Genomic DNA, 13,312 nt, shown 5'->3' with positions numbered 1-13,312 from the left:
TCTTTTCTAATCCTCAGAAGAAAAAAGAGTCTTTCCTTTTGAAGACAGGCTTGAGGTTAATTGATCTTTTCTCAGGAGAGGCCACCAAAGAGAGAAAAAAAAAATCCCATATGCGGTGTGACAGTGCCCTAGGGAGGCAGCCAATTATCTTGGTTTAGGAGGAGCTGGGACTCCATTGCCTGCCATAGACATGTGTCCCCTGGCTCCTCACAGGTGACCCTGGCTAGCACAGCTTCACCATCCCAGACCACTCTCCTCCATCCCTTATGAGAGTGAAGCCTCCAAGATGCTGCTAGATCCACCCAAGTATGGTCTTAAAACAGATGCCCTGGCTTTGGCCAGCAGCTGGCCAAAGAAGAAACTTCCAGAGTCCAGACTTTGGGTGTGTGGGCTACTTACCTGTTACTGAGGGGAGTTAGTGAATCTCTGTCACTATTTTGGGAATGAGGCTGCTTCACATTGATACGTGTTGTAGCTATCTATAGAGGGTTTCTGCCTTCAATCAGGAATAATCTTTCAGTGTGTACTACCCTGGAGGGTCTCGAAGTACTGCCTTCCCCTCTGGAAGCCAAAGCTGAGGTGAGGGAAGCAGAGTGGGCCTGTGACTCAGGCTGAGTTGATCCACAGGGCTCTGAAGACAGAAAGAAAGAGGTATGGTTTACAAATTGTTGCCATTTACTGGAGGTCTAGAGACAGCCGCACTGAGTGTCACTGTAGGGACCTCCTACTGGCGTCCAACCACCCCTTCCCATGGTGACCTGGGCTCTGGTTCCAGCTCCCTGGCCTCCTCAGCTTTCTATATGTCTCTTGGGCCCAGCCTGGCCCTCCAAGCTTTGTGTCTCCCAATGAACTGGCCTTTCACCCACGTTGGTCTGACTGGGTTTCTGTTGCTGGCAACCAAGAACCTCCACACAATGGAAAACAGCTAAGCCCTCAGGACCTTGGAAATGGGCTCAGCCGGACCTGAGGGGCAAACTCTGTGTGCAAGTCACCTTCCAGCAAGAACTCAGAATACCACTCTTGGAGTGGGAGACACAGAATAAGCAAACAAATAAATATTTAAACACACACACACACGTATCAGATGGTGATAAGAGAAACATCAAGTGCTATAAGGGAGTAGAGAGCTGAATGGGCTCTATGTTACATAGGGTGGTCTGGGAAGACTGCTTGGAGGAGGCAGCGTTGAGCACTGAATGTAGTGAAAGAGCAGCTTGGGAAAGACACTTGGGAGAAAAGCCTTCTGGGTCATTTGGGGGCACGTGAATGTTTGTAAGGAAATGGAGGATGAATGAATGCCCAAGTGGCAAACAGGGCTCCAGTATTCACAACATGCCTTGCAGCCCTTCCCTGTGTGCCTTCAGTGGGGGGTAGGGTTGGAAGGCACTCGTCAGGAGCAGGTTTAGGATGTGGGGCCTGGGCAGGGCCGGATAGGTTACCTTACTCGTCTCCTGATGTCAGAGGATTAAATTGCATCAAGAGCACAAAATACACTCTCAAAGTTGACTATTATTAATATTTATACTCTCCTCGAGCAATAATAGACTATACATCTATATATATCTACGCCTCCTTGGACTTGGCCTGTTATTTCTTTGTGATGAATTTAAATTACCAAAGATTCATGTGATTTATTTGCCAAGGCACAAATATAGGCAGCCCCGTTCACGATACTCTTATTCTTTAATTTATTCGATGGGACCCCAGACTCTTGAAAAAGTCTTTTCTTGATGCACAAAGGAGATGGCCGTCTCTGGCCCCTGGGGCACTTGTTTATTTCCTTGAAGGAAGGAAAATAGAATCCAGCGTGTGCTTCCTCAGTAAGGGATCCCTGCTCCCTTCCAGAGTGTTCTTTCTCCTTGACCCTGTCCATTCAAGTTAGGGTCACAGACTGGGGGCTCTTCACAGGAGAGGAGTTTCACGGGCCCCCAGCCACAGCTCTGGCTTCGCCCTCTGCCCCCTCTTCCTCCTCTGCCCTCCCTCCCCTTTCTTATCTAACCCTCTGTCCTAACTTGCCCTGGCTTCTCATTTGCACCCCAGTCCTGCTCTGATCCTTTCTTGGCTGGGTGGAACTATTCTCGAAGGAAATGACCTCACGAAGAGCCTTATATGACCATCCACTGTTGTTTACTGTACTTCGGCCTTGGGTAAATGAGGTCAAATGAAACAAAATTCCAACCCGGTGGCCATCACCTCATGTCCCATTGTCAGACACTCCTGCTGACCCCCCAGTGAACTGACTCTGAAGCTGTCTTCTGTCTTGAAAACAGGTCAGTTTTCAGGGCTCAAGAGGTGTGACCTTTCATGCACCTGGGGCTTTAGGGCAGCCCCGGAGAGGCTGATTCTTCCTTCCAGAATCTTCTCCAACCCAGGCATCTCTCACTAGGTCTCCAGAAGGCAGTGCTTTTAGTAACCTGCATCATAGATTAATTAACAGGTTCTCCCCAGATTAGAAACTCGATATGCGTTGCTCGTAGACATTTAAATTGGTATAATAGCCTCTTGGAGGGCTATTTGGTAATATATATCAAAACCTTGAAAATGTAGATTCCCCTGACTCAGTAATTCCACCTCTGGGAATTTATCCAGAGAAAATAATCAGAGATGTAGCCAAAAAATGTATGTATAAGAATATTTACTGCAGTGCTAGTTACACTGTTAAAAAAAAATCAAAAGAATCCACAGGGATTTGGTTAAATAATTTAAGGCACTTTCCTCTAAAGGAATACCAGGGAATACTAGGCAGTCCTGTTTTTCAAAGTGTATTTAAAGCATCTATGAAAAAAAAATAAGGCATCTATGATGATATGCCTCAGAGATGCTCTCCTTTTGCTTTCCGGGTCCACTCTGTACCATCTAGGCTCCCTGCCCTGGACCGCTCTCTGGATCTGTGGGGTGGGAGGCACAGCAGGAGGAGCGTGGACGTGGGGTTCTTGATTCCTGGGCTGTTTCTCTCCTGGGGGGCCACTAACTGTGTCAGCCAGCACCTCCCCTGGCCCTCCCATCCTCACCCCTCCGGTTCCAGTGGGGAGGGGCCCCCCCTGACCCTGCAGGCTAAGCAGGGGGAGCTCTTCACTGGGCTCTCCAGCACCCCTCCAGGTCCCTTCACCTGTCCTCAGGAGGTTGGAGGGAAACTGTTTCCCGGAGGCCCCTAACTGATGTGAGGCAGGAAATAAAATGCTTACGATCTAAAGTTAAGTGGCTGAATCAGACCAGGACACAGCATAATCTCGACTCTGTACTTAAATGTATGTATTTAGAAAAGGAAAACATATCTACACATGAGAGTGGGGGGAGGCTGGGAGGAAATACGCGGGATGATTAACTGCTCTTGCCTCCGGGTGGTGAGATTGTAAGCACATTTTCCGGTCGTCTTGATGCGCTTCTGTATTTTGCACATTCTCAAAAGTAATCACGTATCATCTTTACAGTGAAAAAATACTTAGGTTAATTTACATTTTAAGACACAACTGGTAAAACAGCAAAATTACTCAATAACAGGATAACAGCGGGCCAGCCGCTCACAAATACAGTGTAGGTAATAGATTTTAGGTAAATATACGATGATGTAATTTGAAAGGAGATTGAGCTTCTCGGGGTGAAGTGTAACGGGCCTTGACTGTTCCCCATCAACACCTCGTCTAATGCTGAGCGATCTTCTAAGACTTGGTCCCGCTTTAGAGACTTCCTTACCAGGCCTGGAATCTCTCACAGGTGCACTTGTTCTGGGCTCTGGCTTCCGCCCGGCCTCCAGCTACGCTCAGGGAAGGGTAGGAAGGGGCAGGGGGCCTGAGGATCAAACTGACAGATGAGGCCTGAGCAAGCCAATACTTTGGCACCTTCCCAAGTGTATCCTTAAATATTGTTCCACATCCACTTAGTGGGGGGGGGGGGGGGGGTAGGGAAATTCTGTGAGTAAACCTCGTATGCCTCTATGCTCAAATTAAGAGTCTTTACAAATACAGCATGGCATCTTGACTTAACTTAAAATGATCTTTCACAGATTCTCCAGCACTCGTACCTGGAGAGAACTCAGCTACTTGCCCACTTAGCATGGAAGTAATACATACAGGGCTACGATGACAAGGACCTGCTGGACATTTCCAAAAGTTACTTGGCTTTTTTGGGGGTGAGGGGAGTGGAGTGGGATTCCATGTGGGTGACACTTTTCTGTGATACTGGACCTTGCTCAGATTTATTCTATATTTTCTAAATCAGTTGGTTTCTTTAAAAACCTACCAAGGGATTTACATTTCTAAGAGAGTAAAATTAATTACTCATACGTAATAAATGCTTCTTATGCAGGACTCCCAGAGTTTCAGGAAAGGGAGCCTGCGGCTTCGGAACATGCAACTGGCTGGCCTCAGATAAATGTGCAGACTCAAAAAGCACCAGGCAAGTTGCTTGAGCTGGTCACAAAAATAGTAAAGAAGAACTAACCCTTAAATAGTGACGGCTGCACGCCGGGCTGTGTTCTAAGCGCTCCATGGGTGCCTGTTTCATCCCCCAACCAGCACTGCTGTCACCCTCATGTTCTAGCTGAGAAAGTAGGAATGTAAGCGGGGCAAATATCTTGCCCAAGGTCACACACGAATAAGCAATGGAGCCTGGATTTGAACCCGGACCGGTCGGTACTAGGCTTGAAAGGCACCAAAGCTTCTGCACCCACCAGGAGCATATTTTAGGTTTTACTCAAGGATGGGGTGTACTTTGGCTGAAGTTTATGTTTTGCCAATTATATCAGGAGTCATGCATGGAAACCTGAGTTAACTGGCTCTGTGTTTCTGATTTTTTTTCCCCGTGATCTTTTAGCGCCTTTCATAGATTGGTAACTGGGACAGCTGCCCAGTTCTGCCTCTAAATCTGACTCTGCTGGGCATCCAAGTGTCCCTGATCACCGTGTGTCGGGGAGGAAACATCAGACATGATCTCCCAGGATCAGAGCCAAGAAAGGCTGCATCCCGTGGTCCCATGAGCTTTCGGTTACCACACACTCTCTGCCTCCTGATTCGCTGAAGGGGAAATAGCATCTGAATCTATAGGCGTCCTTTGTGATGCCCAGTGGCCTCCCGATCTGGACGAGGTTACTCCAGCAACCCAGCGCCCTCACACTCCCTCCAACTCCAGAGGCAAAGGTGTTCACTAATTAGCTTCGTCTGTAAAGACCGCATCTCTCTGAGCGGCGTGCCCTCAGCAGGACTTTTTAAAAACCTGCTGCAGGTTAAAAAGCAGACCTGCTTTTAATTTATTAAAAGACTTGGCTTTTTTTTTTTTTTCTCCCACTGAGCATTTTAAAATGCAATTAGACAAAATGGAATAATAATCAGGCAAAAGTACTGAGGAGTTTTCGCAGAGGGGGTCATCCTTTCTCATGCTCCTTTCCCCTTCTGGGCCCTTCTGCGGGGACAACATGCCTATGGAGCTGACACAGATGACCCCCTCACTCCAATCCCACATTCCCACAGACCTGAGTTCTCAAGAATCAGCCACTGGATCTTCACACAACCTTTGCTAGAAGACACAGGGCGCATGACCCTGGCAGCCTCAAACCAATGCCCTGGTTTGTCTCCTTGTTTGGGACACTTTTTAATCTAATTATTCTTAAGATCAGGCTGAGGATTTGCATCTTTTTTTAGTATATGTGCTGTCGAAGCGAGCGCTGATTTGCATCTTTAAATAAGTTCCCTAGGCCAAGTTTGAGAGCCTCAGTAAACTCTGAGAAGTCGGCCCTTTCCCGTCATCCTATCTCTTGCACCAACAGTGCTTAGAAAATATGCAAGCATCAGGTGAGTATTTGTTGAATGAATGAACAAAATTTCATGAGGCATGTCAGAGGGTTTTAGAGAAACAAAAAGGTAAGAACAGTCTCACCTCCTCACCAATGACTGGAACAAAGGAAATGGATTGTGAGATGTCAGGACTCCTATCATGAGTTTCATTCCCACAGTCAGGTGTGTATAGTGCACAGGATTTTGTACTGTATGAAACATGCCGTGGAAAGGGAAACCCATCAAATAGTCACTGTTGGCCTCTTACTACTGGCATCACCAGACTAGAAGGACAAATGGCTGCCTTGGCTGGAAAGCGCAGGATTCTCCTCTGGCACCAGCATCTTTGCGGTAGGTCTCTAAAGAGGTGAAGGTACGTGCATTCTTTGATAGGCCAAAGCCTTCGGATCGCATTACAGCCTCCCTCCCCCGCCCACCATCCCCAGGCTGGTGGTCACCCCTCCAGGTACCCATGGAGCAGTCCCTGTGCGCATCTGAACATGCTGATTTATTCAATGTGCCAGTGAGCCTCACTGGGCCGGGAGGGCCTTGACGACAGCATCTCTACAGCATTTGCCCCTGGGCAGCCTGGTGCCAGCTCGCACCTAATAGGCGTTCTGTAAATGTTTGTTTGTTGAATCCCTTTGTTCATCAGTCAACGTGGATTTCAGTAATTAAAACTGCTTTTGATGCACTGGGATTTGTTAACAGGAAAACAATGAGTTCAAAGCACCTTGTGGGACTCAGAAGGGAAGCTAGTCCCTGTTTTGCCAGCTTCTGACTGTCCTCTCTTCCTTACCCCTGCCCTTTCCTTATGATTTCATGGGCAACTAATCAAATGCACCTTTATCCTCTAAAAGGAAGCTGGCCTGTGTGAAGAGGCTCGCACCGAATTCCTTATCCCATCAGGGCACTTCATACCGAGAGGAAGAAACTGGATTTGGAAATAGGTCAGATTAAATATCTATTCAAATTCTTTCTCTTCCCTTTCCTCCTTCCTTTCCCCCCCGTCCTTCCTTTTCTCTTCCTTCCTTCCTTCCTTCCTTCCTTCCTTCCTTCCTTCCTTCCTTCCTTCCAACTCTTGCCTTCCACATGTGCACTACATCTGAAGCAGGGTGACATTCTCTGTTGTGGACAGTAGGCAACAGATCAATTGCTCCAAGTTCAACTTTTAAAATATTAAAAGAGAAATTGTCACCTGGGCAGTTTGTTTAGATTGCAAACCTCTGGGGTTTGGCTAGCGCAGTGCCATTTTCCACTGGAGACCCACCGGTTCACTCTCTGTGGCCTATGACAAAAGTCTTGGACATTGGGTTTGCCAACCAGACCCTCCTCCAGCTACATGGACACCGGTATGTTCCTGCAGACCTTATTTAGCCATGGACGAGCCAGCTTCCCATGCTGAGCCTTGCTCACACTCCAGCTCATGGCCCTATAGGGAGTGAGTCCTCCACTTCTCCCAGCCAGGTTCGTGGCACTCAGCCGGCAGATAATTCCTATAATCCCTGGATAGGACGGACCCTCTGGAGTTGACCTCCTGGCTTTTTATTTCCTAGGTGTAGAGAGTGGTTAGACTTTCTTTTCTGGTCACCATTGTTCCTTCATTGTGGGACAAAGGTTCACTGACCATTCACATGACCTCCTGTGCCAGGCAGGGTCCAGGGTGCCCAGCTTCATGCCCAGGAGCAAGCAAAGCCCAGGCAAGTTTGGGCATCCCATGCAATGCACCCATGCAGTTCTTACCAGAAAGATCAAAAACTGAAGAATGATACATAATCATGTGAACATTTGAATCCAGAAGATGGTTCAAAACTGGGCCTTAAGGTGACCCTGTTAGCTTCATGGAGTCAGCTATGGACAAGCTGCCCAGGAGCCCCCTTCCTTCTGGCCGTGGTCTCTTTTTTCTTTCGTGGTCCTTTGGTCATCCCCAGGCGGGAGCCCCATATCATCACAGCGGGTAAGGGTGCCCTTGTCAGCCTGGTCAGTGGATCCTTACAAGATACAGCCTTAACCTTCTCCACGGTCGGAGGTGGAGGCCGTTCCTCCAGAGGGGGGCATCCATGAGACAACCCGGCTTGTCTCTTGCTGGTATTTCATGTCGCACACCTCAACTTTCATACGTTGTTATGCCAAGGGATCACCCCCATTGCACTAGGGATAAAAGAGAGAATGGACAGGGAGGATGAATGAGGGACACAGGGTAGGGTTGCCATAAAAAAAAATAGGCATCTTTTAGCCCAATATTTGGAAAATACACTAGAAAATTATTCATCATTCACCTGAAATTCAAATTGGATCACGCATCCTAAATCTGGCAAGCCTACCAGGAAGTCCATTGCCGCTTCAGGAAAAAGCCTCCTTACTTTGCTGCCATCACCTACAATCCCAGTGCAGCTGGTCTGGGAGTGGGGCTGGGAGGGCACTCTTCAAAAAAGGAAGTGCCCCTTTGAAAAATGACTTTTTGGGGGGACCTCCACTAGGTTGAGTAAATGTTCCCCAGGCAAACTCATGACACAAGGAATGGCTCGGACTCCTTCTTCTCCATCCGTTGCTGTGGAGTATTTTATGATGAGGTGGGATCGCTTTACCTTCCCTCAGTAAATGAGAGTTTTTGCTAGAGCCGTGAGTGAGTTGAGTGGCTTAAACACCAGAAATTTATTGTCTCTCAGTTCTGGAAGCTGGAAGTGTGAGATCAAAATGTCAGCAGAGTTGGTTCCTTCTCTGGGCTGTGAGGGAGAACCTGCCCAGGCCTTTTCCCCACCTTCTGGCATTTGCTGGCAATCTTGGGCATTCCTTAGTTTGTGAAAGTATTACCCCCATCTCCGCCTTCATCATCACATGGTGTTCCTGCGTGTGTTGCTGTGTGCAAATTTCCCCCATTTTATGAGGAAACCAATCATAAGAGATTAGGGTCTCCCCTGAGGACCTCATTTTCATCTGATTACCTCTTTAAAGACCTGCTTTCCAAACAAGGTCATATTCTGAAATATCTAGAGTTAAGGACTTTTTTTAGGGAGAGATACAATTCAACCCATAAAAATGCACCTTAGTCTTGTGTATATGTGCGTTCGCTAGGAAGATAAGGGACTGTCCTGTTCGGAGTCAGTGATTCGATTCCTTTGCTGGCTTTGGTTGATAGTGATTTAAGGCCTTGGAGTAATGGAAGATAAACTGCTTGTCACTGCCCACTCTGTGCTCCAGGAGATTGCGTTTCCGTGTGAGGCCAACCCCCGCATTGCCCTGCAAAGGGCTCTTCCATTATGTTAAGAGCTGGTGATGATAGTTGCCATTAATATTCAGCCCTTTGGCCTCCACCCTCTCCCATTCCCTCAGCCCTACACACTTCCCTCTGACCCTCCGGGAGGTAACATCAGGACTCTTTTCCCCCAAGAGACCTCTGTGATTGTTTGCCTACAGCAGGGAGCCTGGCGGTGCTTCGGGAAGCATGTGTTCACGGAGGGGTAGGAGAGGGAGAAAGGGAGTCTTTTTCGCAGGTCTTCACCCTCCCCCTTCCAATCCAATATTAGAATAAAGTCTCTGCTTCTTTCTTCTCCTCCATGCAGATGTTGGGAGAACAAGATAAAATTCCTTCTCAGTTGGGGCCCTAACTTCTCATTTATTTATTAAGAAATGATGCCATTTTCTCCAAGGAGCCATCTATCCTGTTTTCCTGGGCACTGTCCATTACTACAGAAACGAAGGGAGGGAAAGATCCACTTTCAGCCGTGGGGGTTGTAGTGGCTCTCAATGTCTCTTTCAGCAGAGAGAATGTTTTTTGAAGCCTGTCCAGGAAATCTGGTTCTAAGAACAGCCTGCTAATTTGAGCTTCTTCAGAGCTGACTCGTGTGACGAAGCTGGCATGATGTCCAAACCAGGGCGGTGCCATGGCAGTGGAAAGTGCCTGCGTTAGGCTGCTCAGGTGCCGTGACGAAGTGCCACAGGCTCGGGGAATTCAACAACAGACATTTCTTGTCTCACAGATCCAGAGCCTAGAAGTCTAAGATCAAGGTGTTGGCAGGGTTGGCTCCTTCTGAGGCCCCTCCCCTTCGTGTGTGGCTGTCCTCTCCCTGGTCCTCACACGGTCTTCCCCTGTGCATGACTGTGTCCTGATTGCCTCCTCATGTTGGATTAAGACCCCTCCAGTGACCTCATTTAACCTTAATCACCTCTGTGGAGACCCTATCTCCAGAGTCACATTCTGAGATATTAAGGGTTAGTCTTTAACATGTGGACTGTGGGAGGGGGGAGGCGGGGAGCACAGTTAAGTTCGTAATGTTGCCCTTATATGAAATTCAGGGGGCACTTGGGTCTCAGGCTTAGCTCTGCCTCTGGGTAAGTGACTTTGAGGAGTGTGTCAGCTGGAGGTTTTGGTTGTCAACGGCAGAAAAAATCCAGGCTCATTTGAGCAACAGGGCAATTGAATTAGGATGCTATTGGGTGCACACTGACACAGCGGGAAGGCTGGGAACCAGACAGAGACCCTGGCACCTTGGGGGATGGGAAGCAGAAGCCCCAGGAACTGCCCTTCGTGCAAATGCTTGGATCAGGGTGTGGTAGCTGACATGAGTGAGCTCAAGAGTGCCAAAGGGCAGCTCCTTGTTGGGTTCACCACTGTGCTGGGGGAGGAGGAGGAAGGACCCTGAGCTTTGGCCTCAGTGGTGGAAACCAGGCACCAGGGTCCATAGCTGTGCAAGACCTCCCCTCTTCGGAGGGAGTGATTCCTCAAGAGAAAATCAGCAACTGTCCAAAGAGGAAGTGGATGTTGGGACAAACAACTGTCACATGACTAATCCCTTGCTTGAGAAAAGGGGGCTGGACCAGGCAACCGCTATGTCTGTCTTCATTAAACATTTACGAAAGCTCCCTACCACTTCTTTCTTGAGATCTTCCCCTTTCTTTGTCAGGTGGGTGTTGAGACTTGCACTCCTGGATTCTTTATTGCCTGTGGTGCCTCCCTGGCCTTTGACTGCTCCCCGGTGTCTCCCCAGTGGAGGCGTTGGCCTCTGTTTGTTCAGGAAGGTCACCAAGGCTTATACTGCTATAAAAAAGCAGAGTGAGCAGCTTTCAGGTATGGATCAGTTTATTAATGTCTTCTTTGTGATTTGTACTGGTAGTAAATATTATATTCATTATAAACAATAATTCAACCTGCCATTCTTTCTCTGGTCCTCAGTTACCTTGTCCATAAAAAAGGAGGTTGAATTAAATGATTATTAAGGTCTCTTTCAACTGTAGCTCTGTTGGATTCCACGAAAATTAAACTCCTTAGGGTAGGTAGTCTGTGGAGGTTGACTGTGAGGCATCCCCCTAGAACTTGGAAATGGAAAATGTAATTTCCCTCTCAGGGAAAAATTATAAAACCAGCTGGCACCAGATCAAAGAAGATATATTCAAAGTCTCCTTAAATGGACAGGATGGATCGCAGACCAGAGAAGTCTGGATTGACAACGCAAACATCCCCAGGGACAGAGTGGCCTGTCAGAATGGGATGGAGCATCAAGACATGGAGGAAAGGGAGGCTGGAGACCTCCTTGGTATTTATTCAAAATCTGGCCAAGGTGAGGCTGGGGCAAGGCAGTGGGCAGGGTACCCACATGTTAGAAGACTCTGGACTGCTGTTGGCTGCCTCAGTGTAGTAGAGATGGGGAGGAGATTCAAACTGCTAGCACTGGATGAGAGTCCACATAGCTAACAATCCACTTGACACAGGTGCCAATCAAACAGGAAGATCTTTAGCTACAGCTGGAACAGGGCTCTAGGGTCCTACATATCTTGCATTTACACATTTATTTTCTAATGTCTGGGACATCTATGGGGAACTTAGTATGGGAAGAGCGGTGAGTAGGAGCATATAGAAGGCTCAGGGCAGAAGCTATTTATCAATCAGCCCAGAATTATTTTGTTATTTTAATAACTTACATGTTCGAATCATTCATTCTCTTTATCTGATTCCAATTCATCAAGCAATCCTTTGATTTGAATCTGGTTACCCATGTTTCTACCTATAGGGAAAGAATGGACATGACAGGCTTATACGATTATAAGATGACTGTATTCTTCAAAGTAAACGAACAGACTTTCTGTTTTATCAGTCTCTTGGGAGCCTGATCACATAGATCAAGTGACATCCCCCTGTGAGAGAAATCCTTTCTTGGCTTACAAACAAAGTCAATTGCCCCAATTAAAAAAAAAAAAAGAAAGAAAGAAAACAAAAAGACCCAAACTTGCTGCATAGAAATGCTTCTTAGAAGTAGCCAGCCAGCTCCTCTTTCAAACCTAAAATCAGTGGTCCAAGGGTTTCTTCAGTATTTTTCCACAGAATTTCTGGCTGAATTTCCAAGGCATGTAAAAATTCAACTATAGACAGGTTAGCAAGATATAGTGGTTCTCTCTCTCTCTCTCTCTCCCTCCCTCTCTCTCTCTCTCTCTCTCTCTCTCTCTGTCTCTCTGGTGTGTGTGTTTAACAAAATTTTAGTAACACATTTATTTTCAAACAGAATCCTACAAAGGACCTGAAGCTCCAGATAAACATACCCATATGCCAGGCATCTCTTCTTGGGTGTGTAATAGGCACCTCAAATAAGAGGGATCCAAATAGCATTTTTTTAAAGATTTTATTCACTCATTTGAGAGAGAGAGAGAGAGAGAGAGAGAGAGAGAGTGAGCATGAGCAGGGAGCAGCAGCAGAGGTAGAGGGAGAAGAAGACTACCTGCTGAGCAGACTCCTTAATGTGGGGCTCCATCCCAGGACCCTGGGATCATGATCCGAGCTGAAAGCAGATGCTTAACTGACTGGGCCACCCAGACACACCCGAAATAGCTTTCTCCATGCCTGCCCTTCTTCATCAGGCCAAAAACCTAAAATCATTCTCAGGTCCCCTCTACCCAAACTCTGGCTTCTCCACACATCATATATTTAGGATCCCATCCCTTCCAGGCCAGGGCCCCTAGTCATGAAACCTCGTTGCCGGCCACCATCCCCTCTTACCTGGGTCACTGCACTAGCCTTATAATAGGTCTTCCTGCTTCCACTTCTGCTTCTGTGTGTTCATTGTCTATGTAGTGAAGCACTATCTTCAAAACTGTGGATTAGATCATATTCCCCTGTTTAAAGTGCTCCAATGTTTCCCAACATACTTAGCATCAAAATGAAACTCTTTCCCGTGGTCTGCAAGGCCCTCCACCATCTGGTTTCCTGGTGTGTCAGTGATTAAACCGCTCTCCCCCTCATTCTCTTGGCTCCAGACACACTGGACTTATTGTTGTCCCTCAACTGTGCCAAGTTTGTTCTCTGCTTTGCATTCCCTGTTGTGCCCGCTTAGAACCACTGGTACCCTTGACTTTGAATGGCTCACTTCCTCACACCAGTCAAGTCTTTGCCCAAATGATACCTCAGAGAGGCCTTCCCTCACTACCTTGTCAAAATAACTGCCCTGATTCGTTCCTACCCACTAGCTCCTTGATTAATTCCCACCACCACCCCAGCATTCTGTAGAGGACCCTGTGGTGTGCTACCCAGCTCCCCCTTGGGGACTGAGTGAAAC

At 47.5% G+C, this 13,312-nt stretch overlaps 1 long non-coding RNA gene across 1 annotated transcript; it reads right to left on the bottom strand.

Annotated features, from left to right (window-relative positions):
• Window positions 1-3,228: 3,228 nt before the first annotated feature.
• Window positions 3,229-12,976, bottom strand: LOC112933441 (uncharacterized). The gene is made up of 3 exons (XR_003237672.2): window positions 12,757-12,976; window positions 11,688-11,770; window positions 3,229-7,919 (listed from the first exon to the last, which is right to left on the bottom strand). It is a non-coding gene; the product is annotated as an uncharacterized lncRNA (long non-coding RNA).
• Between the last annotated feature and the right edge of the window lie 336 nt (window positions 12,977-13,312).

Source organism: Vulpes vulpes, chromosome 10 (genome assembly GCF_048418805.1).
Source record: "Vulpes vulpes isolate BD-2025 chromosome 10, VulVul3, whole genome shotgun sequence".
Lineage (NCBI taxonomy): Eukaryota > Metazoa > Chordata > Mammalia > Carnivora > Canidae > Vulpes > Vulpes vulpes.
Note: the sequence above shows the minus strand (reverse complement) of the source record. Positions and strands in the feature narration are given on the sequence as shown.